At 41.0% G+C, this 26,292-nt stretch overlaps 1 protein-coding gene across 2 annotated transcripts in view; it reads right to left on the bottom strand.

Annotated features, from left to right (window-relative positions):
- Window positions 1-26,087, bottom strand: part of coro (protein coronin) — a 175,899-nt gene extending 149,812 nt beyond the window's left edge. For both annotated transcript variants that reach the window (XM_067774138.1, XM_067774139.1), the window contains exon 1: window positions 25,803-26,087. The gene's annotated coding sequence lies outside the window, so the exon portion shown is untranslated. The remainder of the gene's footprint in view (window positions 1-25,802) is intronic.
- Between the last annotated feature and the right edge of the window lie 205 nt (window positions 26,088-26,292).

The raw sequence follows: 26,292 nt of genomic DNA, 5'->3' as shown, positions 1-26,292 counted from the left end.
TGTAACAACTTTCGTTTGATACCCATATCGTACAAACACATTCTAGAGTCACCCCTGGCCCACCCTAATGACGATATCTCGAAAAGGCGTCCACCTATAGACCTCATGCCCACTCCCTCTTAAAATGCTCAGTAACACCTTTCGTTTGATACCCATATCGTACAAACATTCTAGAGTCACCCTTGGTCCACCTTTATGGCGATATCTCGATAAGGCGTCCACCTATAGAACTAAGGATTACTCCCTTTTAAAATACTCATTACCATCTTTCATTTGATACCCATATCATACAAACACATTCTAGAGTCACCCTGGCCCACCCTAATGGCGACATTTCGAAAAGGCGTCCACCTATAGACCTAATGCCCACTCCCTCTTAAAATGCTCAGTAACACTTTTCGTTTGATACCCATATCGTACAAACATTCTAGAGTCACCCCTGGCTCCTCATGGAACTTGGGGGTGGGGAGGGAGGGATGGCCTGAAGGTTTAATGTGGCCATATAAATCGTTCCCGAGATGGTCGGGCCAGCACCTTAATGGTGCTGTGTTACCGGATTACCACCTTTCATTTGATACCCATATCGTACAAACACATTCTAGAGTCACCCCTGGTCCACCTTAATGGCGATATCTCGAAAAGGCGTCCACCTATAGACCTAATGCCCACTCCCTCTTAAAATGCTCAGTAACACCTTTCATTTGATACCCATATCGTACAAACAAATTCTAGAGTCAGCCCTGGTCCACCTTTATGGCGATATCCCTAAATGGCGTCCATCCATAGAACTATGGCATACTCTCTGTTAAAATACTCTTTAATACCTTCCATTTGATACACGTCATACAACCACATTCCAGGGTTACCCTAGTTTCATTTTCCTACATGGTGATTTTCCTTATTTTGTCTCCATAGCTCTCAACTGAGTATGTAATGCTTGGTTACACCCGAACTTAGCCTTCCTTACTTGTTTTGATATATTTTTTATTTAAAGTAAAATGAAATTTAAGTTGTGGGTCTGCTAGCTTGACATTAACCTAGCAGACCCACACTTTTTTGCGAATATCTCGAAAACGAAATGAAAGCGTAAATTATATTTTGTGACCCTAAAAAGCACCTAAATAGCTCCTAATTTTGATATATATTTTATTAAAAAAAAATGAAATTTAAGTTGTGGGTCTGCTAGCTTGACGTTAACCTAGCAGACCCACACTTTTTTGCGAATATCTCAAACACCAAATGAGCACCTAAATTATCTTTTGTGGCCCTAAATAGCACCTAAAATGCACTTAATTCTCAAACAACTTAAACTTATTTTTGAGCACTTGGGTCTGCCAGCTTTACACACGTCATTTAGCGCGGTGGTAGTGCTATGGAGTTTTCTGAAGCCATGCTGATGAGAGGCTAGCTGCAAATTTGCTTGGAAATAAGGGAGCAAAATGGCTTCAAGCGTCTTTGCTACTGGCGATAGGAGAGATATCGGACGATACGACTCTCCTATCTTAGCTGGTTTCCCAGGCTTTAGTAGCGGGACCACCTTGGCCATTTTCCATTTCTCGGGTATGACAAAGATGGAAAGACACAGATTGAAGACATGCGCTAAATATTTGAAACCCTCTTTCCCTAGGCTTTTAAGCATCGGCCTGGCTATGCCGTCTGAGCCCACTGCTTTGGATGGTTTAGCGCGACCAATGGCGTCCTCAACCTCTTTAGCGGTGATGGTGATTGGTGACGCGCTGAATTTGTGTTTATGTGCGTGTCTATTGGCTCTCCGTCTATCTTTGTCGACCGTAGGATGCATTATATATTGTCGGCAGAAAGCGCTCGCGCATTTTTTCGCATCCGACAGCACTTTGTCGCCAAAGGCGATGGAAACTTTGTCTTTGTGCTTAGTCGGATTCGATAGGGACTTTACGGTGGACCAAAGTTTACCCACACCGGTAGAGAGGTTACAACCTCTCAGGTGCTCCTCCCATTTCGCACGCTTGTGTTCGTCCACAAGCAATCTGACGCGTTGGTTTATATCCCTTATTTGGGGGTCGCCTGGATCAAGCTGTCTTATAAGGTCACGTTCCCTCGCTAGGTTTGCGGCCTCCGCCGGGAAGTGGGGCCGGATTTCGGGAATTCTTCCGGCGGGAATGAAACGTGCCGAGGCGGATTCAATGACCTTACGGAAGGCACACTCCCCTTGGCGGGCATCAGTCGGGATAGGGAGGGCAGCAAAGCGGTTGTCTGTAAAAGATTTATATTCTTCCCACTTTCCTTTTTTGAAGTTTATGAAAGTGCGTAGACTACGGGACGCCCTTGGGCGTGAACAGCAAGGAGCCACAAAAGATTTATAAAAGTTACGTGGACGTCGGGTTTTGGGATCAAGCCCAGAACAACCTGTCCGATGCAACCATCCCTTACACGAGACACACTGAACAGAGTATGACCGTCCTAAAAAGATTCTTTTCCGGCAGATGCAGCAAAACCATTCCTCAGGACCGGGGTCAGGAGACGGACCCGGATTGGATTCGATGCCTTCCCGGAGTAAGAGAATATGGAGCAGTCCTGCTGCAAGGAGCTGCTGGGAGGATGACAATTTGTGGGAGGGACGCAACAAATTAAATGGGGTCACACTGAAATGACAGTCCTTGGTCGGGAAAAATCCCGACTCGCTCCGGTACATAGAACCGCATGCCTTGGGAAGCGCTAAAAACGTTGTCGATAACAGTTTTTACAATCAAATGAAAATTTTCTTAGTAGGTCATGAAAAAACCTTAAAAATCAAAGTCGAAGGTTTGGTTCTGTTATTGTTGCCCTAATATAAGGGCCAGTTAAACTTCCTTAACCCTAACGCCATAGTCGTAACCATATTTTTACTTAAGGGCGAATTAATGGTGACATAACCATAAAGCCATAACCAGATAAAACAGCTGATCGAACCTACCTTATGGAAATCAATGTAATCGAGTTAGCGTTATGGTACGGCACCATTAATCGATTACATTGATTTCCATAAGGTAGGTTCAATCAGCTGTTTTATCTGGTTATGGCATTATGGTTATAAGTCACCATTAATTAGCCCTTTATCCATATCAAATTGGCATCAATTATTGGTGCCTTAACCTAAAAATCGTGAAAATTTCATAAAAATTAAAAAAACGCAAAAAATTACAAACATATACCACAAAAAAAAAGTTTCCTAGTCAAAACGTATCCAAAAAAATAAATACAATCCACAAACAGTTAATAAATTCTCCAACTCAAATATTTCTAGGTTATGGATACGGCGAAAAACCAAAACCATTTGGTTGGCTATGATATGGTTATGGCTTTGGCGTTATGGTATGGCACCATTAATCGATGAGAAGCGGAAGGATTGCCAGGAAACAGCCTTTCCTGCCCTAACAGTTTTTTTTTTAATATTTGAGTGTTTCCCGGTATTGCTGTCCCACTTTGGTTGTCCAGCAATATTTGAACGCCTTCCTTACTGCTACTCTAAGTTTTCTAAGTTCCCCATTTGACCGCGATGGGGACTTCTTTTAAAAAATACTAACTGGGTTGGATGTGTTGTATGAAGTTGTTAGCGCGAGCTCAAACTTACCCACTAACTCATGCAGCTCTTGAGGGTAGGCGATTTTATAGCGTTTTCTTTTCTGGCTAAAGTGTTACGCTTTTTGCACGTCGCGCAAGGGTTGTTGTTCTATTCTAAAAAACAGGCAACACCTTTACGGGGTATTTCGTTCTTTTGTGAAAATTGTTGCCTGCTCGCAACACAAAAGCGTTACAATTTTACTCTGTATAAAATGGCGGTGTGGCAATGCAACTCTGTAAAACTCTCAATTCGCTCTTGAGTTCCACATATACTATGTTAATATGAGTGAATATGGTGAGTTGAAATGTTCTTTGTATGCACTATAAATGTTGACAATTTTCTGGGGTAGGAGTAAAGCCCCCATTACTGATACTTAGCATAGACTTGACTTGACTTGGCGTAAACTTGGCAACTTAGCCACGATTATACTCCACTTGGCGCATAATATCTGGCATCATAATCAGCGTTGAAATTTATTTTTAAATAAATGTCAATTTGTATGACAAAATGTCAAAATAAAATGGAAACAAACAAATGGCCTCTCAAAATGTAAACGTCACTTAGAACTTACATAGAAAATCAAAATTCAACAGACTTCTAAGTCAAGTTAAGTTTTGAGTAATCAGTAACATGCAATGTTAATTTAACAGAACTGTAAGAGACAGTTCGCAAGCCAAGTCAAGTCTATGCTAAGTATCAGTAATGGAGCCTTAACTCTATTAAGGCTTTACCATTTACTTAGGCAACAATTTATTTCAGAAAAGAAAACGCTATTAGTGTTAGGCCCACTTGCAGAACGGCAAGCTTATATTCGCGCTATAGCTGGAAAATATTCTTGCACACGTGATTTTGTCAGCATTTAATAGAACGTAGTAAATCGCAGTGACTTACTGTGCTACATTCGGCGTTACTTTCGGAATCGCGCTTATAAATAAGAGCAATCGCACGCCCAAACACAGCTGTATATATAATATAAGAAAGCGTGGTTTTAAACCAGAGCCGGCCAAAAGTTGCACATTGTGCAATTTGAGTTCGTATTTTCACACAGCCACTAATGATGTGCGATCACGATCGTTTGCTTTCGCTTGTCACTCACTAAAATCAACAGTGAATGCAAAAGGAAAAGTCCATGCTACTTTTTGGGGACATAATAAAAACAATAAGCTGCAAGGTTAGAGTGACTTTTAATACGTTTTAGTTAGTATTATTAAGTTCCTTTGAACATACATATTAATATTGACGATTTAAATATTAATTATTAATATAATTAATTAATTTTTAATAAATATTTACAATTTAATATAAGTAACTTTTTATACGTTCTACTTAGTTTTATTAATTTTTATACATTTTTTTTATTGAATAACTTTATGTTTTGAAAATATATATTTCTATCAGCTCTGTGAAGTTGGCACCTACTTGGTCGAATAATTAAGAAAACCATATCTCATTCGTTTGTCCACCGTTTGTCCATGTTTGTCCAGGAAAAATTTTCGTTTGTCCACCTTTTGTTAAAAAGTTATAACAAAAACATTTTTTTTCGAAAACACCCAAAAAAATTTTTGTTTCGCTTTATTGTGCTAAATCGAATGCCCGTCGTTTACCCATCCTTTGCCAATCGTTTGTCCATGTTTGTCCAGGCGAAATTTTCGTTTGTCCACCTTTTGTTAAAAAGTTATTTCAAAAAAACAAAAATCGTGTGTGAAGTTGGCACCTCCATTTACGAGAAATTAAAAAAACCAAATGCCATTCGTTTGTCCATCGTTTGTCCACGTTTATCCAGGAAAAATTTTCGTTTGTCCACCTTTTGTTAAAAAGTTATAACAAAAACATTTTTTTTCGAAAAAACCCAAAAAAATTTTTGTTTCGCTTTATTGTGCTAAATCGTATGTCCGTCGTTTGCCCGTCGTTTGTCCGTCGTTTGTCCATGTTTGTTCAGGAAAAATTTTCGTTTGTCCACCTTTTGTTAAAAAGTTATAACAAAAACATTTTTTTTCGAAAAAACCCAAAAAAAATTTTGTTTCGCTTTATTGTGCTAAATCGTATGTCCGTCGTTTGCCCATCGTTTGTCCATGTTTGTCCAGGAGAAATTTTCGTTTGTCCACCTTTTGTTAAAAAGTTATTTAAAAAAAAAACAAAACTCGTGTGTGAAGTTGACACCTCCATTTACGGGGTAATTAAAAAAACCAAATGCTATTCGTTTGTCCATCGTTTGTCCACGATTGTCCAGGAAAAATTTTCGTTTGTCCACCTTTTGTTAAAAAGTTATAACAAAAACATTTTTTTTTTTTTCGAAAAAACCCAAAAAAATTTTGTTTCGCTTTATTGTGCTAAATCGTATGTCCGTCGTTTGCCCATCGTTTGTCCATGTTTGTCCAGGAGAAATTTTCGTTTGTCCACCTTTTGTTAAAAAGTTATTTTAAAAAAAAAACAAAACTCGTGTGTGAAGTTGGCACCTCCATTTACGGGGTAATTAAAAAAACCAAATGCTATTCGTTTGTCCATCGTTTGTCCACGATTGTCCAGGAAAAATTTTCGTTTGTCCACCTCGTGTTAAAAAGTTATAATAAAATATATTTTTTTTTTCAAAAAACCCCAAAAGTTTTTTTCGCTTTTTGTGTCCGTCGTTTGCCCATCGTTTGTCAATATATTTGTCTACGAAAGATTTCCTATTGTCCACCTTTTGTTAAAAAATTATAACAAAATCATTTTTTTCGAAAAAAATCTAAACAATTGCTGCTCATGAAATTCTGTGTAAATTTATTTGCGGCATTTAGTCTTTTTTTATGTGGAAATATATGACAAACATTTGCTAAGACGGCCCATACATGACACAAAAGCCATGCGCAAATATAAAACGACGGAATTTGTGCAAATGAAAATTTTGACATACATGGCTCAAAAACACTGCGCAATATTCATTTTTAATGTAGCGCAACAAATGAAACATGTGTTTTAATTGTATAAAAAAGGCACTAATTGTATAAAAAAACACTATTTATTTTCCACAGTGCTGGTAATTCACAGTATAAGTGGAAAAACTCGCACCAGAAGCGTTTATTTTCCATAGTATTTATAATTTTTATATTTTAGTTGAAAGACCAGCTCAACTCATTGCAGCACTGCGCAATGTTCATTTTTCTACTAGCGCAACAAATGAAACGTTTTCTAATTGTATAAAAAATTATTATGTATTATTGAATTTGTGTGAATTCCTGTTGCAAGCTAAGATGGTCCTTATGCCTTCGATTTAACATTTTTTCGTTTGTCCACCTTTTGTTAGAAAGTTATAACAAAAATATTTTTTTTTCGAAAAAACCCAAAAAAATTTTTGTTTCGCTTTATTGTGATAAATCGTATGTCCGTCGTTTGCCCATCGTTTGGCCATGTTTGTTCAGGAGAAATTTTCGTTTGTCCACCTTTTGTTAAAAAGTTATTTCAAAAAAACAAAAATCGTGTGTGAAGTTGGCACCTCCATTTACGAGTAATTGAAAAAACCAAATTCCATTCGTTTGTCCATCGTTTGTCCAGGAAAAATTTTCTGTTGTCCACCTTTTGTTAAAAAGTTATAACAAAAACATTTTTTTTCGAAAAAACCCAAAAAAATTTTTGTTTCGCTTTATTGTGCTAAATCGTATGCCCGTCGTTTGCCCATCGTTTGTCCATGTTTGTCCAGGAAAAATTTTCGTTTGTCCACCTTTTGTTAAAAAGTTATTTCAAAAAAACAAGAATCGTGTGTGAAGTTGGCACCTCCATTTACGAATAATTAAAAAAAGCAAATGCCATTCGATTGTCCATCGTTTGTCCAGGAAAATTTTTCGTTTGTCCACCTTTTGTTAAAAAGTTATAACAAAAATATGCCTATAACAAAAATATTCTTTACAGCGTAGGCAAATGCAAAACTCTAATTCTACGAATCTTCAAATGACTTGCGCTTAGGATTTCTGATCTATTGAGAGCTCACCAGATACAATCCGTCACGACGTACGCCATTTTCCACATCACAACGTAACATTTCAGCCATAAGTCATTTTGGCAAAGAATATTTCCATTGATCTCTAGTGAAAGTTGTATTGTGGGGCTACCTCCATTAAACAAAATTTTACAGTTCAACGAAAATACAATTTTTTTAACTACACTGAAAGTTTTACATTGTACATAAAATTTACGGTGTTAGCATGAGCCAATAACGTTTGCACGATCACGTATCGAAAAGCAATTTCACTCAAACGATAAATATAAATCTGCCAAAAAAATCGTAAAAATTATAATAAGTTATAGATCTTATGAGTACAGGTAGCCACCATTTCACATATTTTCCTAATCCGATTAACCAATTCAGTGCTATTGCGATTTAAAAAATTTATTTGAATCACGGATCATACAACACGATACTGGCCTAGCTTTACATCGTATATCTTGTTTCTTTTTTTTTTTTTTGATGTTAGCACTTTTCTTCAAATTTATAGGGATCTTTACCATAAAACACGAAGGCTTGGTTGCATTTAGGAAATGTTTCGTTTTGATGTGGACCTCAAAATGTATGTTATATGGAATAATGTTTCATATTTCCAAACTTCATTTACATTGGTTATACCACGTATTGACACATATTGTTATAGAAAAAAATCGCCATAAATTTAGCTGAAGTATTTATTAGTGAAAATTGTTAATAAATCAATTAAAACTCTGGAGAGTGGATGTGTATTTGAATATTATTTTCATAACGAAAGTACGAAAAAAATTAAATTTGTTTGCGTTTTCTCAAAAAATAAAATAAATTTTGAGTTACATACATCACATGGACAATAATTAACAACAAATTAGTTATAAATAATGATAATAATTTGCCTGTAAATGCAAAACATGAATGTAAAAAACTTTGAATTCTGAACAATTTTAAAAAATCAATGGCCTTTGTATAGAAACCCTTAAATAGCTCAGCTTATGTGTAACAATTGCAGATGTCATGTATTTGAAAATTTTTAAATATCGATGTCATATTTCGCTTTGAATATTCTAAGCTATTTTTTACTCTGAAAAAATTAAAATATAAAGGAGTTATATTTATGACTTCATTTTAAAATAAAAATAATTTTTTTTATTTTTGATGACATACTTTTAATGAGTATGAGTTAGAGGTTTACGCTGATCACTTTTTTGGCGGCGGCGTAGGATCCACAGGGTATACCGGCGGCGAAGTTTGCGATTTTGAGTTGAAAGATGTTAATGGTTATATGCTCAGACCAAACTGTTTTTTCCCGGCCTTATACTTTAAGAGTCGTTTTGTGTCTCAATTTCCACAGCGCACGTGCTGTCAGTGGAAAATGGCGTACGTCGTGACGGATTGTATCTGGTGAGCTCTCAATAGATCAGAAATCCTGCGCGCAAGCCTTTTGGTGATTCGTAGAATTAGAGTTTTGCATTTACCTACGCTGTAAAGAATATTTTTGTTATAGGCATATTTTTGTTATAACTTTTTAACAAAAGGTGGACAAACGAAAAATTTTCCTGGACAAACGTGAAAAAACGATGGACAAACGAATGGCATTTGGTTTTTTTAATTTCTCGTAAATGGAGGTGCCACCTTCACACACGATTTTTGTTTTTTTTTTGAAAATTTCGCCTGGACAAACGATTGGCAAACGATGGGTAAACGACGGGCATACGATTTAGCACAATAAAGCGAAACAAAAATTTTTTTGAGTTTTTTCGAAAAAAAATGTTTTTGTTATAACTTTTTAACAAAAGGTGGACAAACGAAAATTTTTCCTGGACAAACGAATGGCATTTGGTTTTTTCAATTACTCGTAAATGGAGGTGCCAACTTCACACACGATTTTTGTTTTTTTGAAATAACTTTTTAACAAAAGGTGGACAAACGAAAATTTCTCCTGGACAAACATGGACAAACGATGGGCAAACGACGGACATACGATTTAGCACAATAAAGCGAAACAAAAATTTTTTTGGAGTTTTTCGAAAAAAAAATATTTTTGTTATAACTTTTTAACACGAGGTGGACAAACGAAAATTTTTCCTGGACAATCGTGGATAAACGATGGACAAACGAATAGCATTTGGTTTTTTTAATTACTCGTAAATGGAGGTGCCAACTTCACACACGATTTTTGTTTTTTTGAAATAACTTTTTAACAAAAGGTGGACAAACGAAAATTTCACACAAACGATGGGAAAACGACGGACATACGATTTAGCACAATAAAGCGAAACAAAAATTTTTTTGGGTTTTTTCGAAAAAAAATGTTTTTGTTATAACTTTTTAACACGAGGTGGACAAACGAAAATTTTTCCTGGACAAACGTGGACAAACGAATGGCATTTGGTTTTTTTAATTTCTCGTAAATGGAGGTACCAACTTCACACACGATATTTATTTTTTTGAAATAACTTTTTAACAAAAGGTGGACAAACGAAAATTTCGCCTGGACAAACGATTGGCAAACGATGGGTAAACGACGGGCATACAATTTAGCACAATAAAGCGTTGTTTCGCTTAGCATTTGGTTTTTTTAATTACTCGTAAATGGAGGTGCCAACTTCACACACGATTTTTGTTTTTTTGAAATAACTTTTTAACAAAAGGTGGACAAACGAAAATTTCACACAAACGATGGGAAAACGACGGACATACGATTTAGCACAATAAAGCGAAACAAAAATTTTTTTGGGTTTTTTCGAAAAAAAATGTTTTTGTTATAACTTTTTAACAAAAGGTGGACAAACGAAAATTTTTCCTTGACAATCGTGGACAAACGATGGACAAACGAATGGCATTTGGTTTTTTTAATTACTTGTAAATGGAGGTGCTAACTTCACACACGATTTTTGTTTTTTTGAAATAACTTTTTAACAAAAGGTGGACAAACGAAAATGTTTCCTGGACAAACATGGACAAACGATGGGCAAACGACGGACATACAATTTAGCACAATAAAGCGAAACAAAAAATTTTTTGGGTTTTTTCGAAAAAAAATGTTTTTGTTATAACTTTTTAACAAAAGGTGGACAAACGAAAATTTTTCCTGGACAAACGTGGACAAACGATGGACAAACGAATGGCATTTGGTTTTTTTAATTACTCGTAAATGGAGGTGCCAACTTCACACGGGATTTTTTTTTTTGAAATAACTTTTTAACAAAAGGTGGACAAACGAAAATTTTTCCTGGACAAACGTGGACAAACGAATGGCATTTAGTTTTTTTAAATACTCGCAAATGGAGGTGCCAACTTCACACAGAATTTTTTTTTTTTTGAAATAACTTTTTAACAAAAGGTGGACAAACGAAAATTTTTCCTGGACAAACATGGACAAACGGTGGACAAACGAATGAGATATGGTTTTTTTAATTATTCGACCAAGTAGGTGCCAACTTCACAGAGCTATTTCTATCTTTACATTTACTTTGTTTTATAGTTCTTTCTTAATGAAAAAGTGTTTTTTTTTTAAGTAAATTTTGCATTGAAGAAACACCATACCTTCTTTTATAAAAAAGTTTTATCTGGCTAGCTCGACCTCCGCATTCTTAATTATATGAATATAAGTAAATATTGTTAGGATTAGCTTGAAATCAAATAACCATAGTCCTTTTTAATTTCGAACTTCACAGTCCACATTTTCTGTTAGCACACTGTGGGGAGTTGTCACTCAATTTTTACACACACTTATGCAATTGTTTTAGTATTTGTGTGGCCGGCTCTGATTTAGATCTTAATGGTCTTCTATCGCTTTTTAATCACAGTTACGGGACATCCGCTGGCACAGTGAAGCAGCAGACACAAATCACATGAGAGAGATACCGAATGCCGTATACACCTACGCACCGCGCATAAAACGAACTTACAAATCAAAACAAAAAACCATTAATGATATATATCCGATGTGAGTGAGTAATAAAACGAGATAAAAATGAATACATATAAGAAAATTTTAAAATTAAAGATAAAAAACCTTGCCTCTAAAAATAGCTTTTCAGCGTCAGAAAATATAAAACATAAATTATCGTTAATATTTGAGAAAACTTGTAAAAACATTTTGTTATACAAATATTTCCAAATTGTGACCTTGAATTTGTGCCACAACAAACAACATTCAATATATAATGTCAATATATATATTCCAGTTACTACTGACCTTCATACCCAGAAGAAAAAGAAGTCGTAGGTTATAACAAGGATCTTCTGGCGGTCAGGGTATGGGTAATGTTACAAATTGAAAAAAGGCATAAACACTATATAATTCCACTGAGTTTCAGTCACACTTAATCAGGTTTTTCATAGAACGCTTTGACAAGACTCGAGCTTTGGCTTTGACAGATACGCTCCGTGTACCAAGACCGCAACGGAACCTTCTATTGAACTTATCGGTAAATGCAAAAGATCGACCGTTATAAGGATGGTGGTTATACCACCCAGCACGAAGCATCGAGCTAGGGAGTCGCCCCTGAAATACATAAAGACAGTAATCAAACGCCTTGCCACATTATTCGCTTTGACGCTAATAACCGTTCTATGTAAATCCGGATTTATCTACATAGTTGCAGTCCTCAATAGATGAATTCAGTGGATGTATTTAATTATTCATTCCGGAAGCAGAATAGAATAATCGACAGTTTATTTGACCGGGTTGGTCCTCCCCCAGTGGGTTAGGGGGCTTAGAATATACCCGCGGTAGGTATGCCTCTCGAGAGGCGACTAAAATACCAAATAGATTCAAGAAGTTGTGTAGCGCAACCCTCTCAAGAGTTGGTCCACAAACAATAAATAAAGTTGTGAAAGTCCGTCCGTGGTGAAAGCTCATGGGGGTTTAACCTCCGTAAAGTATCCTTTTTGTTTGGCCAGACTAAAGTATCTTCAAGTTCAGCACAATGTTGCTTTTAAACCGTTTCCGTAAGGCAGTACACAAAAGTAATTCAAGGTTCAATTTAGGAACGAGACCTCATAGCCTAGGAGAATTAAGCAGGGAGGACCACAGGGTGGTGTTCTATTCCCGCTTCTGTTTAATTTCTACATATCAAAGCTCCCTTCCCGACAGAAGGAGTTACTACCATTTCCTAGATGAACTAGTTTGTAGTGTAGAATGCAGTTATCTTCCCAGTCCTTTCTAGTTTCTTCACCTTACCTGCCCACGCATTATCACCAACCAAATCCATGGCCGCTCTGTTACGGTGGTGGTACGGTACCGACTGTCAGCTACCCAAAGAACTTAGGGGTAACGTTTGATATTACTCTCACTTTCAAGGCCTACAGAGTCGGTAAACGCTTTTTCCAGGACTCCCAGTGAACCCCGTTATCAATAAACAATGACATACTCTTGCAGAAGAAGAAAGCACACTACCATGGGAGACACGAGTCACCCTATCCCAACTTCGTCCTGGATACTGTAAGAAGTTAAAATTTTACTTGTCCAGAATCAACCCCGACATATGTAATGAATGTCCTCCTTGCGATATGTCCCACATGACACGAACCATCTTTTCAATTGCAATGTGGAGCCTACGCTCCTAACACATGGCACAAATAATGGACGATCACGTCGATGGTGATACGGTACCGACTGTCAGCTACCCAAAGAACTTAAGAGTAACGTTTGATATTACTCTCACTTTCAAGGCCCACAGAGTCGGCAAATGCTTTTCCAGGACGCTCCCAGTGAACCCCGTTATCAATAAACAATGACACACTCTTGCAGAAGAAGAAAGCACACTATCATAGTTTCCTAGCACTTCCGTTAAATGACTCCGATGACAGTTTTATTCTGGGGTGCCACAGGGCGGTGTCCTATCCCCACTTTTATTTAACTTCTACATATCAAAGCTACCTTCGCCACCAGAAGGAGTTACTATCGTTTCCTACGCCGATGACTGCACAATATTGGCCACAGGCCCAGGCCCACAGACCAATGAACTTTGCAACAGAATAAACGGCTACGTCCCTGATCTGTCCAGTTTTTGCGCCTCGCGAAACCTGGCATTATCACCGACTAAATCATCCGCGACCTTATTTACAACATGGACGTCCCAAATGTCGACCATTTTGAACATCCACGTCGATGGCACTACGCTGCCGACTGTCCTACATCCCAAAATCTTGGGTGTGACGTTTGATCAGGATCTACATTTTGGTGAGCATGCAGCCGCAATTGTACCGAAAATCCAGAGCCGTAATAAAATCCTCAAATCTCTTGCTGGCAGTACTTGGGGAAAATACAAAGAAACGCTCATAACCACTTACAAAGCAATTGGCCAGCCGATTGCATGCTACGCGTCCCCTATATGGTCACCAAGCCTAAAAACTAGCCACTGGAAGAAGCTACAGGCCTGCCAAAATACTGCTCTCAGAACCGCCACGGGTTGTCTCCTTATGTCCCCAGAACACCATCTACATAATATATTATATATATATATTTATTTATTTATTACGACTCTTAGAGCCTGAATTAACACCTAAAAGCATTATTGCATTAATTAACAATATGTACTATGTACGAAATTGAACTTAAATTAGTATCTGAATTTGAAACATGAATTTGAATTTGAAACATGTATTTGAATTTGACACATGTAACACAAATTCATTCGAATCCTAATATTTATTTTATATTCATCGATTTCGCGTGATCATATAATCTTTTCTTAAATAAGTTATTATCACAATTCTTAATATTTGCAGGTAATTCGTTGAAGCATTTTAACCCTTTGTAAAAAAGACTATTTTTTTCAGATTCCGTTTTGTAATTAGGTAATTTAAAATCATTTCTCTGCCTCGTATTTCTGTCATGAACCTCGTAGTTAAATTTAATACTTGTTTTTAGATAATCAGACATATGTATTTCCGGTTTTTATGTTGTATATAAACTTCATACTGTAGAAAAATATTTGCTGTTTTACGCTCATCCAATTCAAATTTTGTAGCATATCTTTAATGGGGGGTATGTTGTTGTTGTTGTTGTAGCGATAAGGTTACTCCCCGAAGGCTTTGGGATACAGATCCGGTACCATAGCACCATTAAGGTGCTAGCCCGACCATCTCGGGAACGATTTATGTGGCCACATTAAACCTTCAGGCCATTCCCTCCCTCCCCACCCCAAGTTCCATGAGGAGCTTGGGGTCGCCAGAGCCTCGTCTGTTAGTGAAACAGGATTCGCCGCGGATAGGTGAGGTTGACAATTGGGTTTGGAGAAGCTATATATTGCGCTGGCAACCTGAAGGGTTGCGCTACACAGCCCCTTGAATCTGGTATTTTAGTCACCTCTTACGACAGGCACACATACCGCGGGTATATTCTGATCGCCTGACCCGCTGGGGGGGTTAATGGGGGTATCAAAACGTTTACCTAATATAAAGCGCATAGCTTTATTCTGCATTTTTTGTAGTTTATCGATTTGCGAATCCTTCAAGATAAAGAAAATAGTAGAACAATATATGAAGTATGGCTCAATTATGGACCTATATACTTTTGCTTTATAATAACTACTCAAGTTTTTACAGGTTCTTTGAATGAAATATATTTTTTTTAGCTATTTTACCTGTTATATAATCAACATGGCCGTAAAATTTTAGTTTGCAATCTATTTGAATGCCGAGATATTTAATCCTCTGCACTTTTTCAATTTTAGTATTATTTATGAGGCAAGAATACTCTACAATAGGGAGAGAAATGAGATGCTAGCCAAACAGTTCCTGTTGAATACCCAGAAACCTGGGCATCCCAACAGACATCTGATTGATGAGCCAACACCGCCCAGGGGCTTAAGGAGTCGTCTCCGTAAGTATTATGAGGAAATACGGCACCTGAGAACTCAGCCGTATGAAGCAAAAAAACACAAGCAGTTCCTCAGTGAACTCCACAAACAAGCGTCGAACCTTTATGCCGGGAATTGCCCGGTGAATCCCGTACTCAAAGAACAGTACCCAAAACTTGCGGAAGAGGAACGCGCACTCCCCAGGGAAACGCGAGTCACTCTAGCTCAACTGCGATCTGGATACTGTAACAGGTTAAACTCTTACCTATCCAGAATCAACTCCGACATACTAAATGTATGCCCTGCTTGCAATTTGTCCCCACATGACACCAACCATCTCTTTAATTGTAATATGGAATCAACGGCTCTAACACCCCTCACATTATGGTTCACCCCTGTTGAAACAGCAAGTTTCCTTAGTTTCCTTGGACTCCCGTTGTTGTTGTTGTTGTTGTAGTGATAAGGTTGCTTCCCGAAGGCTTTGGGGAGTGTTATCGATGTGAAGGTCCTTTGCCGGATACAGATCCGGTACGCTCCGGTAACACAGCACCATTAAGGCGCTAGCCCGACCATCTCGAGAACGATTTATGTGGCCACATTAAACCTTCAGGCCATTCCCTCCCTCCCCACCCCCAAGTTTCATGAGGAGCTTGGGGTCGCCAGAGCCTCGTCTGTTAGTGAAACAGGATTCGCCGCGGATAGGTGAAGTTGACAATTGGGTTTGGAGAAGCTATATATTGCACTGGCAACCTGCAGGGTTGCGCTACACAGCCCCTTGAATCTGGTATTTTAGTCGCCTCTTACGACAGGCATACCTACCACGGGTATATTCGGTAATTGTGCAGTTTATGGTACCCACCGAAATTTGGGCCTTTTTCTCGAGTGAGGTATCAAAAGACGCGTATTCACGTCTAGACTAAGAATCCGAAAGCGGAAGTCAACTGTTTTTACCCGTTTATAAGTTATGCGCGAAAAACTAGTCCGTCTTGTACATATTATTTCCGCACATTTCCAATCTTTTAAGCGCATAAATCACATCCTGTTTGGGGGAATATTTTGAATAAGGTGCCGCGATTTTCCAACTTTTGTTGAATTGTAGGGGAAGAGGGAGTCCTAAAATTCCGCAGCTCTAGGAAACTCTTAGTTTATGAAATATAACCTTTTTAATTTCCAAATTTAGTAAAATTTCAACTTAACCCCTGCACTTAAAATTCGGGTCGCACATGTCGATAGCACTATCAAAAGACGCGTATTTGCGTCAAGATTCAGAATCCCAAAGCAGAAACTATTCTTTTTATCTCGTTTAAAAGTTATTCGCGGAAAACCCGTCGGTACTATTGTCGCTTTTTTCGTTGTTGCAATTAAACAAACGAAAACATATGAAGGTGGTGAATAGTTGCCAAGTCGCCATGTTGCCAGGTCGCAAACCCAAATCATCCGGGTACCCCAATGCTTGCCCAGGGACGCCCAGTCCCAGGGCCACAACAGCAATTGCGTCCTGGCCTTCCACAACCCAGGCGTAGTCACCCGTCACTTATCCCCAGAGTGGCGGCGTCTCCCCTTATGCACTTCAGAATTCTGCAGTTAAACTGTAATGGACTAACTGGGAAGATTACGGAGATAGTCGATTTCATGAAGCGGCACAACATCCGCATTGCTGCGATTCAAGAGACTAAACTCACAGCAAGATCTGCATTGCAGACCTGCTCTGGGTATAACGTCCACAGGAAAGACCGCGAGAGCGGAAATGGAGACGGCCCCGCGTTTATCATACACCACTCTGTGCAATATTATATATTTGATCCTGGCATCGACCGCAGGGACAATGTCTTAGAACGTCAAGGCCTATCTGTCCGGTCAGGCGATGCAAACCTGGAATCATCAACATCTACATCCCTCCTGCCACCTGTTGCCCCAGTGGATACCGCCCTAATATCAGAGCCTTACTCACTGGCAACAATCGCATTATCTTAGGCGATTTCAATGCCCATCATGATCTTTGGCATTCAAACATGCGGGCGGACAGTAGGGTGAGATGTTGGCGGATCAAATAGAAGAAACGACGTTCTGCACAATAAACGGAGACGCCCCCACACGTATGGTAGGAAGTTGTCACAGTTCGCCAGATATCTCAATCGTGAGCGCAGAACTCGTAAACTGCGTCAACTGGCAGCCGATGGTAACATTGGCATCTGACCACCTGCCCATTCTTATTTCGCTCGAGCGTACCGCCGACGTCATCGTCACCGAAAAACGCACTTTCATAAACTTCAAAAAAGGAAAGTGGGAAGAATATAAATCCTTTACAGACAATCGCTTTGCTGCCCTCCCTATCCCGACTGATGCCCGCCAAGGGGAGCGTGCCCTCCGTAAGGTCATTGAATCCGCCTCGGCACGTTTCATTCCCGCCTGGAGAATTCCCGAAATCCGGCCCCACTTTCCGGCGGAGGCCGCAAACTTAGCGAGAGAACGTGACCTTATAAGACAGCTTGATCCAGGCGACCCCCAAATAAGGGATATAAACCAACGCATCAGATTGCTTGTGGACGAACACAAGCGGGCGAAATGGGAGGACCACCTAAGAGGTTGTAACCTCTCTACCGGTGTGGGTAAACTTTGGTCCACCGTAAAGTCCCTATCGAATCCGACTAAGCACAAAGACAAAGTTTAGATCGCCTTTGGCTACAAAGTGCTGTCGGATGCGAAAAAATGCGCGAGCGCTTTCTGCCGACAATATATAATGCATCCTACGGTCGACAAAGATAGACGGAGAGCCAATAGACAGGCACATAAACACAAATTCAGCGCGTCACCAATCACCATCACCGCTAAAGAGGTTGAGGACGCCATTGGTCGCGCTAAACCATCCAAAGCAGTGTCCCAGACGGCATAGCCATGCCGATGCTTAAAAGCCTAGGGAAAGAGGGTTTCAAATATTTAGCGCATGTCTTCAACCTGTCTCTTTCCACCTTTGTCATACCCGAGAAATGGAAAATGGCCAAGGTGGTCCCGCTACTAAAGCCTGCGAAACCAGCCACCATAGGTGAGTCGTATCGTCCGATATCTCTCCTATCGCCAGTGGCAAAGACGCTTGAAGCCATTTTGCTCCCTTATTTCCAAGCAAATTTGCAGCTAGCCTCTCATCAGCATGGCTTCAGAAAACTCCATAGCACTACCACCGCGCTAAATGCCATTAGCACCCAGATAAATTGCGGTTTAAATCAATACCCCCACCATAGAACAGTACTCGTAGCGCTAGACCTATCAAAAGCTTTTGATACGGTCAACCATGGCTCGTTACTGCAAGACCTGGAAGGGTCTACCTTTCCCCATGTCTTAAAAGGTGGACCGCAAATTATCTGGGTGGTCGGCAGGCATCGGTGCAATTCAGAAACGAAACATCAAAACCAAGGAGAATTAAACAAGGGGTGCCACAGGGTGGTGTCCTATCCCCACTTTTGATTAATTTCTACATATCTAAGCTACCTTCACCACCGGAAGGAGTCACAATCGTTTCCTACGCCGATGACTGCGCAATAATGGCCACAGGCCCAGGCCCAAAGATCGATGCGCTATGCAATAAAATAAACGGCTACCTCCCTGATCTCTCCAGTTTTTTCGCCTCGCGAAACCTGGCATTATCACCAAATATTGGACGTCCCAAATGTCGACCATTTTGAACATCCACGTCGATGGCACTACGCTACCAACTGTCTTACACCCCAAAATCTTGGGTGTGACGTTTGATCAGGATCTACATTTTGGTGAGCACGCAACCGCAATTGTTCCGACAATCCATAGCCGTAACAAAATCCTCAAATCCCTCGCTGGCAGTACCTGGGAAAGAGATAAAGAAACGCGCATGACGACATACAAAGCAATTAGCCAGCCGAGTACGTGCTACGCGTCACCCATATGGTCGCCAAGCCTAAAAATTACCCACTGGAAGAAACTACAGGCCGGCGCTTCCCAAGGCAGTCGGTTCTATGTACCGGAGCGACTCGGGATTTTTCCCGACCAAGGACTGTCATTTCAGTGTGACCCCATTTAATTTGTTTCGTCCCTCCCACAAATTGTCATCCTCCCAGCAGCTCCTTGCAGCAGGACTGCTACATATTCTCTTACTCCGGGAAGGTATCGAACCCAATCCGGGTCCGTCTCCTGACCCCGGTCCTGAGAAATGGTTTTGCTGCATTTGCCAGAAAAGAATCTTTTTAGGACGGTCATACTCTGTTCAGTGCGTCTCGTGCAAGGGATGGTTGCATCGGACAGGTTGTTCTGGGCTTGATCCCAAAACCCGACGTCCACGTAACTTTTATAAATCTTTTGTGGCTCCTTGCTGCTCACGCCCAAGGGCGTCCCGTAGTCTACGCCTAAGCGCCCCCCACTACCTTCCAGCAGCCTCGCTGCTCAGCAAGCCACAACAAGTACCCGCTGCTGCTCGCGCCCCACGGCGCCAACAACTCAAACAGCTGATACCACTCATAACTACTACCTTCGTAGTAGAGCTGGTAGCAATGCTGAGCATCAGCCCCTGCCCCCGTCTTCCTCCCCCCCCCCCCCCCCTCTTTTCTGACAGCAATCGTGCAGGTCAGGGAAACAGACTCTTAGTCCCTACCTCCGTTTGCACCGTCTGCCAACACAGAATATACAGGTTTGCGAAATCCGCTCAATGCAGCTCCTGCCTTGGGTGGTGCCACTTTCCTAGATGTTCTGGTCTCCGCGACGGCAACCCCTCGACGGGTTTCATCGCGCCATGTTGCCAGGTCGCAAACCCAAATCATCCGGGTACCCCAATGCTTGCCCAAGGGCGCCCAGTCCAAGGCCACAACAGCAATTGCGTCCTGGCCTTCCACAACCTAGGCGTGGTCACCCGTCACTTACCCCTAGAGTGGCGGCGTCACCCCTCATGCACTTCAGAATTCTACAGTTAAACTGTAATGGACTAACTGGGAAGATTACGGAGATAGTCAATTTCATGAAGCGGCACAACATCCGCATTGCTGCGATTCAAGAGACTAAACTCACAGCGAGATCTGCATTACAGACCTGCTCTGGGTATAATGTCCACAGGAAGGACCGCGAGAGCGGAAATGGAGGCGGCCTCGCGTTCATTATACACCACTCTGTGCAATATAATATATTTGATCCTGGCATCGACCGCAGGGACAATGTCTTAGAACGTCAAGGCCTATCTGTCCGGTCAGGCGATGCAAATCTAGAAATCATCAACATCTACATCCCTCCTGTCACCTGTTGCCCCAGTGGATACCGCCCTAAAATCGAGGCGTTACTCACTGGCAACAATCGCATTATCGTGGCGATTTCAATGCCCATCACGACCTATGGCATTCAAACTTGCGGGCGGACAGTAGGGGTGAGATGTTGGCGGATCAAATAGAAGAAACGACGTTCTGCACAATAAACGGAGACGCCCCCACACGTATGGTAGGAAGCTGTCATAGCTCGCCAGATATCTCAATCGTGAGTGCAGAACTCGTAAACTGCGTCAACTGGCAGCCGATGGTAACATTGGCATCCGACCACCTGCCCATAATTATTTCGTTCGAGCGTACCGCCGACTTCATCGTCACCGAAAAACGCACTTTCATAAACTTCAAAAAAGGAAAGTGGAAGAATATAAATCTGCAACAGACAGCAGCTTTGCTGCCCTCCCTATCCCGACTGATGCCCGCCAAGGGGAGCGTGCCTTCCGTAAGGTAATTGAATCGGCCTCGGCACGTTTCATTCCCGCCGGGAGAATTCCCGAAATCCGGCCCCACTTTCCGGCGGAGGCCGCGAGCTTAGCGAGGGAACGCGACCTTATAAGACAGCTTGATCCAGGCGACCCCCAAATAAGGGATATAAACCAGCGCATCAGATTGCTTGTGGACGAACACAAGCGGGCGAAATGGGAAGAGCACCTAAGAGGTTGTAACCTCTCTACCGGTGTAGGTAAACTTTGGTCCACCGTAAAGTCCCTATCGAATCCGACTAAGCACAAAGACAAAGTTTCCATCGCCTTTGGCGATAAGGTGCTGTCGGATGCGAAAATTGCGCGAGCGCTTTCTGCCGACAATATATAATGCATCCTACGGCGACAAAGATAGACGGAGAGCCAATAGACACGCACATAAACACAAATTCAGCGCGTCACCAATCACCATCACCGCTAGAGAGGTTGAGGACGCCATTGGTCGCGCTAAACCATCCAAAGCTGTGGGCCCAGACGGCATAGCCATGCCGATGCTTAAAAACCTAGGGAAAGAGGGTTTCAAATATTTAGCGCACGTCTTCAACCTGTCTCTCTCCACCTTTGCCATTGCCGAGAAATGGAAAATGGCCAAGGTGGTCCCGCTACTAAAGCCTGGGAAACCAGCTAACGTAGGTGAGTCATATCGTCCGATATCTCTCCTATCGCCAGTGGCAAAGACGCTTGAAGGCATTTTGCTCCCTTATTTCCAAGCACATTTGCAGCTAGCCCCTATCAGCATGGCTTCAGAAAACTCCATAGCACTACCTCCGCGCTAAATGTCATTAGCACCCAGATAAATTGCGGTTTGAATCAATACCCCCACCATAGAACAGCACCCGTAGCGCTAGACCTATCAAAAGCCTTTGATACGGTCAACCATGGCTCATTACTGCAAGACCTGGAAGGGTCTACCCTTCCCCCATGTCTTAAAAGGTGGACCGCAAATTATCTGGGTGGTCGGCAGGCATCGGTGCAATTCAGAAACGAAACATCAAAACCAAGGAGAATTAAACAAGGGGTGGCACAGGGTGGTGTCCTATCCCCACTTTTGTTTAATTTCTACATACCTAAGCTACCTTCACCACCGGAAGGAGTCACAATCGTTTCCTACGCCGATGACTGCACAATAATGGCCACAGGCCCAGGCCCAGAGATCGATGAGCTATGCAATAAAGTAAACGGCTATCTCCCTGATCTCTCCAGTTTTTTCGCCTCGCGAAACCTGGCATTGTCACCGACTAAATCTTCCGCGACCTTATTTACAACATGGACGTCCCAAATGTCGACCATATTGAACATCCACGTCGATGGCATTACGCTACCGACTGTCCTACACCCTAAAATCTTGGGTGTGACGTTTGATCAGGATCTACATTTTGGTGCGCACGCAACCGCAATTGTTCCGAGAATTCAGAGCCGTAATAAAATCCTCAAATCCCTTGCTGGCAGTACCTGGGGAAAAGATAAAGAAACGCTCATGACCACATACAAAGCAATTAGCCAGCCGATTACGTGCTACGCGTCACCCATATGGTCGCCAAGCCTAAAAACTACCCACTGGACGAAACTACAGGCCTGCCAAAATACTGCTCTCAGAATCGCCACGGGCTGTCTTCTTATGTCCCCAGAACACCATCTGCATAATGAGGCGAGAATACTCCCCATTAGGGAGAGAAATGAGATGCTGACCAAACAGTTTCTGTTGAATACCCAGAAACCTGGGCATCCCAACAGACATCTGATTGACGAACCAGCACCGCCTAGGGGCCTAAGGAGTCATCTCCGTACGCATTTTGAGGAAATACGGCACCTGAGAACCCAGCCGTATGAAGCGAAAAAACACAAGCAGGTCCTTGGTGAACTCCATAGACAGGCGTCGGACCTTTATGTCGGGAATTGCCCGGTGAATCCAGTACTTGAAGAAAAATATCCAGAACTCGCGGAAGAGGAACGCATACTCCCCAGGGAAACGCGTGTCACTCTTGCTCAACTTCGTTCTGGATACTGTAACAGGTTAAACTCTTACCTATCCAGAATCAACCCCGACATACAAAATGTATGCCCCGCTTGCAATGTGTCCCCACATGACACCAACCATCTCTTTAATTGTAATGAGGAACCAACGCCTCTAACACCCCTTTCCTTATGGTCTACCCCTGTTGAAACGGCAAGTTTCCTTGGACTCCCGTTAGAGGATATTGATGACAATTTGTGATCGGTCGCGGCTATTAGGTGGGGCGAGCATTGCTACAACAACAACAACAACAGCCTGCCAGGATACTGCTCTCAGAATCGCCACGGGCTATGTTCCCAGAACACCATCTGTATATGAGGCGAGAATACTCCCCATCAGGGAGAGAAATGGGATGCTGACCAAACAGTTCCTGTTGAATACCCCGAAACCTGAGCATCCCAACAGACATCTGATTGATGAAACAGCACCGGCTAGGGGCTTAAGGAGTCATCTCCGTAAGCATTTTGAGGAAATACGGCACCTGAGAACCCAGCCGTATGAAGCGAAAAAACACAAGCAGGTCCTTGGTGAACTCCATAAACAGGCGTCGGACCTTTATGCCGGGAATTGCCCGGTGAATTCAGTACTTAAAGAAAAGTATCCAAAACTCGCGGGAGAGGAACGCATACTCCCCAGGGAAACGCGTGTCACTCTTGCTCAACTTGTTGTTGTTGTTGTTATTGTTGTAGTTGTTGTTGTAGTTGTAGCGATTAGGTTACTCTCCGAAGGCTTTGGGGAGTGTTATGGATGTGATGGTCCTTTGTCGGATACAGATCCGATACGCTCCGGTAACACAGCACCATTAAGTGCTGGCCCGACCATCTCGGGAACGATTTATATGGCCACGTTTGAACCTTCAGGCCATCCCTCCCTGCCCACCCCCAAGTTCCATGAGGAGCTTGGGGTCGCCAGAGCCTCGTCTGTTAGTGAAACGGGATTCGCCGCTCGAAGGTGAGGTTGACAATTGGGTTGGAGAAGCTATATATTGCGCTACACAACCCCTTGAATCCCACTTATACTTTGAAAGCAAAGAATCGAACGCATACGCATATAAGCAAACTCAATCGCAAACACAAACCAAGGAATTATTTCCAAGCAACAACCAACAAAAATCTTGCTCAACTTCGTTCTGGATACTGTAACAGGTTAAACTCTTACCTATCCAGAATCAACCCCGACATACAAAATGTATGCCCCGCTTGCAATGTGTCCCGACATGACACCAACCATCTCTTTAATTGTAATGTGGAACTAACGCCTCTAACACCCCTTTCCTTATGGTCCACCCCTGTTGAAACGGCAAGTTTCCTTGGACATAACTTTTAAACGAGATAAAAAATATAGTTTCTGCTTTAGGATTCTGAATCTTGACGCAAATACGCGTCTTTTGATATCGCTATATTTCATAAACTAAGAGTTTCCTAGAGTTGCGGATGATAATTTTTAAAAAAAATTGGAAAGTCGTGGCACCTTATTCAAAATATTCCCCAAAGTAATTTCAGGTAGGTATATTCGGAATGCAGTTTTCGTTCATTGAACCCAGTAGCGAACGAACCTAAAATCGAAAGTAAGCAATCTGTTTTTATTTAATAGTTTATCGAAAATAAAATTGAAAAAATAAAGGAAATGGTTAAAAAAATTAAAATCGAATTTACTGGCGTAAAAAAATATATGAAGAATATGGGCGCAGTGAAATGACGCCCGCGGGCTCTATTTTTCTAATTTTGGCGGGCTTAATTTTCTTTTTATTTCATTTCATTCCATTCAGCACTATTTTCCTTTTACCGACTTCTTGCATGTTTTAAATTACATCACTCGAAAATGTTTATAAAAGAGGCATTCATTTGATAAAACTGTAAATATAATAAATTTTTGATGACAAAAGATTGGCACACATACATACATACATAAATGTATCCATCTGCATGTATGTTAGTAGTGCTATGTTAGCAAAAATTTATTAAACCAAACAAAAATATTGCATCCTCTCGCAGATTATGTTGATGTTTGGCCAACAGAGATTTTTGAATAGCAGCGGTAGAACAATCATAGAGGGGGGCCAATTTCGCAGCAATGAACAGTGGCCACATCGACATTTTTATACCCTTTTTTGGGTGTTGGACTCAGATAACACACTCTCGCTGTGTACGCCACCGTTTTGGCCACTGTGTGTCGTGCGTGAGAGAGGCAAACAACAGCAGCAGAATCAGCATTTATCACACTAGTCGTACTGCTTGCGCACACGCATTTGCAGCAGCCAAAATTGCAAATTCCACACAACCACTATTTCAGCGCAGTAAGAATCATACACACATACATACACAGTGAGCGGTTTTCATATAAAAAGAAACTTAAAGAAATTGAAATAGTAAGCAATCTAATATTATATTTTGCAAATTTTATTATACACCCGCAAATTACAGCTTATGGTAAATTTGTCTACTCTCAATCACTTTCTAAAATACACAAATTCCTTCTTTATTGCCTTTTAACAAGCAAAACCTATCTCACTTTCTTGCTAACACAAACCAAAAAAAAACATTTCTACCGACAACAGCACAAAATCACGTCAACACCTTGAGCTCAACTCGAAGGTAGATTCACAAGAGAAATGTTGTGTTAATTGGCATTCAAGATTTATAGATTTATGGACAAATGCCGCTTATTATCGGCTCACGTTCACTCACTTTTCTTAAGGATGAATCCTTCAATTTTAATTATTCTTTTTTTTACACGAATAAAAACGACGCGCACAAAACTTTTCGTTTGAATTTATCAATTTAAATAGCTTTCTTGCTTCCTAATGAAGTATGACGTGTAAATCTCATCCGCGGAATTATTGTCTATTTTCAAAGAATTCAAAACTTTAAAAAAAAAAGTTTTAAGGTGAAAGAAGAAAATCCAACAAGAACGAACGAAGAAAATCACTGACGAACAAAAACTTATTTGGCGACGAATTCCGGTAGACTGACAAAAAATTCAACTTTTCGAATAAACACGAAACGCTTTTCACCACAACCGGAACGTCAGAATGACATTAGAAAGTAAAATGTCAAAAATATGGTAGGTGTTGCCAAAGTGTATAAAAAATATGTGCGACAAACTTCAAAGGCGATTAACAACGAGATTGACTGAATTTTGTGTGGGTTAATGCAGTCGGGTGGCTTCGTGACACAC

Source organism: Eurosta solidaginis, chromosome 3, assembly GCF_040869045.1.
Source record: "Eurosta solidaginis isolate ZX-2024a chromosome 3, ASM4086904v1, whole genome shotgun sequence".
NCBI lineage: Eukaryota > Metazoa > Arthropoda > Insecta > Diptera > Tephritidae > Eurosta > Eurosta solidaginis.
The sequence above is the reverse complement of the archived record's forward strand: the minus strand, read 5'-3'. Positions and strand labels throughout refer to the sequence as shown.